The following is a 3,382-nucleotide window of genomic DNA, read 5'->3' as shown; positions in this document are numbered from 1 at the left end:
AGGACTCACACCACAACCAAACACAACCACTCTCTTTGTCCCCCTTCTCCATAACAGTCAGTACTGACACCACAACCAAAACAACCACTGTCCTTGTCCCCCTCCTCTATAACAGTCAGTACTGTCACATAACAAACACAACCACTGTCCTTGTCCTCCTCCTCTATAACAGTCAGCACTCACACCACAACCAAACACAACCACTGGCCCAGTCCCTCCTCCCTCTATTACCGTCACTAGCATCTACTGCCCCTCCCTGTTACATTCAGCTCCCCCAGGTTTGATGGTATCATACAAAAGAAAACACCAATGTTGCATGAACTGCATCAATACAAATTCCAGTGACAAAAGGTTGTAAATCATGCAGACATCGTTGTACTGTGCTGACTACATTATCAGAATACATAAACCACACAGACAATGATTTCCCAGAAATATTACATGCAATATTGGATATTACTATGCATATGGAGAGTGAACACCTGCTACATTTAGTGGTAACCATGGTGACAGTTCTATTGTAAAACAATACCTCTATCACAGGTAAGGCAATACTGCTATCACTGACAAAGAATATTGAATTCAACATTACACCAACAGCTGATACCAGTATGTGTGGGCGATATGCACACCTGCAATGATGATATTGAATATGGAGGTAAATCCTGAAGGTATAGTTATATCATTGCATTACACCTAGCTTATAGGGTGTGCTCCATTTATTTGGATTTTTTGCTCATGGTACCTGTAATATAACCAATTTCTAACCTTGACATATACCCCCAAAGAATCATACATTGTATGATTCATAGAAAATTCAGTATACCTTCTAAGTAAAACAGCTTAAAATATATCATCAGTATATGGTCTTACCCCTTTACTCCAAAGTAGCATAGATGCAAAATTAATTATCTTCACCCAAGGTTCAACTCCAGACCAAATTTTGTCAATATCCATTTATCTGAACTGAGAACTGAAGTTCCCCTATGTGACCTTGCATCTTCCCCTTGGAGGTCATACAAAAGTGGGTCAATAAAGAAACAGGTCACTAACATTTAGTATAAAATTCAACGTAGTCAGGCCACTAACATTCAGTATAAAATTCAACGTAGTCAGGCCACCAACATTCAGTATAAAATTCTACGTAGTCAGGCCACTAACATTCAGTATAAAATTCAACGTAGTCAGGCCACCAACATTCAGTATAAAATTCAATGTAGTCAGGCCACCAACATTCAGTATAAAATTCAACATAGTCAAGCCACTAACATTCAGTATAAAATTCAACATAGTCAGGCCACCGACATTCAGAATAAAATTCAACGTAGTCAGGCCACCAACATTCAGTATAAAATTCAACGTAGTCAGGCCACCGACATTCAGTATAAAATTCTACGTAGTCAGGCCACTAACATTCAGTATAAAATTCAATGTAGTCAGGCCACCAACATTCAGTATAAAATTCTACGTAGTCAGGCCACTAACATTCAGTATAAAATTCAACGTAGTCAGGCCACCAACATTCAGTATAAAATTCTACGTAGTCAGGCCACTAACATTCAGTATAAAATTCAACGTAGTCAGGCCACCAACATTCAGTATAAAATTCAATGTAGTCAGGCCACTAACATTCAGTATAAAATTCAACGTAGTCAAGCCACTAACATTCAGAATCATACGCTTGATCTTGTTGGGGAAACCAAAAATAGGATTGGTATTTCATAATAAACCAATCATAACATTTACGATTGACATTCGGTTTTGGAGCAAAAACATTTCAGGTTACTGTAAAGAATATGACTCCTGGGAAATAAACCTGAGATATATTAAAGGTTTAGAATACATTACGACTCCATGCATCATCCTTCTATCTAGCAGGAAAAATAGCTAACAGATATAAGTTCTGTGATTTTCTTGGCATCTCACTTCCATTCTTTTTTTTGTTTTCTGACATTTTTCGTGTTGTAAAGCTTTTTTATATGCCATTGCTGAAGAACAATATGGTTTCCCAAGTGACACTTCATCTTACTGTATAAGTCGAAGTCAGGTCACCATGCCAGCCAAACAGGGCTTAGCAGTGAAACCTTAGCCGTCTAAAATCAATAATATTGTTTTATTAAAGGTGTATTGGGAGTCTAGAAAACACTTTTCTTTACCAAGTCACTTTCCTCATAGAGTGGGAGTCCTGACATAACATCATGGCACCTAACAGGATAAAGAATTTGGCCACGTCAGCGTTATCTGGCGTGATCAATGCACTTAATGGTATACACAACATATTTACGAAGGTTGTGTGCATATGACGTATTTCATTGACAACACACAACATAACGTTATTATGTAAAAAAAGAAAACTTGTCTACTGATAAAACTGGGAAGCTAAGACAAAGCTTACATAATGATGAAAACACTGATACACAAGTATGGTAGGAATGAGCAGTCAAATAGGTTTCCTGAGACAAAACTTATACCTAGTCTGTAACACTATCATATTGTTTCTATAAGTTTTTCACATCAAAACAATAATTAACTTGTCCGTCTCAACTGAAAACCTGGGGAAAAAAATGATTACATAATTCACATTAACCTACCTCAGTAGGGGAGACAACAATCTGCATCCTAAATCCTTACTTCAGGATGATATATCATTCTTAAAAGTAGTCTTGTATTCACTAAAACAGAGGTAAACAGTAACTAGTCGGATCTGACCTTATTTTCCCTAAAACCTATACCCTACATCAAATGTTTACACTGCCACAGATATACTTATAAACCATAATGGTATCGGTATATTACATGTATAACATGGTGTTGACAAAAAACTCTGGTAAACCTATACAAACACAACCCATTAAATACAGTGTTTACTGTATATACATGATAGATTCAAATAGACTGACTACCAGCACTTTCAGAAATAAAACATGCCTGGATGATCAACTGAATATAAATCCCATCTTTTCCTGTAGCACAAACAGAAGAGTTCATGAAAAGACAGTTCTGGAGGCGAAGGAGCCCTCAGGCCTTTTAAACTAAATATGACCCTTCCATTTTTTTATTTTCTAGCAAGAGTTAATTCTACAAAGCAGACCATCTTATTTTTGATATTGACAAATATTGCAAAAAATGGCCCTCTGTTCTCAGCTCAGGAATTTCTCTGTGAATTTGTGAGAGTTTAACAAGTCGCAATAGTGACAAGTTTTAATTGCTACAATGGTGGCTACTGTCATCTTCTTATGTGCCAAAAGATTCTTTTTTTTACCTCATTAGACAGAAAAGCAGATTTGGAAATCAGAGGCTGCTAGTAAAATCTCAGCAGACACAACACTATTCTCTGTATCCTACTCCAGCCCTGACAGAAATACAACAGTATTACAAACTT

The sequence above is a fragment of the Ylistrum balloti genome, unplaced genomic scaffold (assembly GCF_031769215.1).
Source record: "Ylistrum balloti isolate Yb309-2 unplaced genomic scaffold, AGI_CSIRO_Ybal_v1 Utg369802, whole genome shotgun sequence".
NCBI classification, from domain to species: domain Eukaryota; kingdom Metazoa; phylum Mollusca; class Bivalvia; order Pectinida; family Pectinidae; genus Ylistrum; species Ylistrum balloti.
This window is presented reverse-complemented; position numbering follows the sequence as displayed.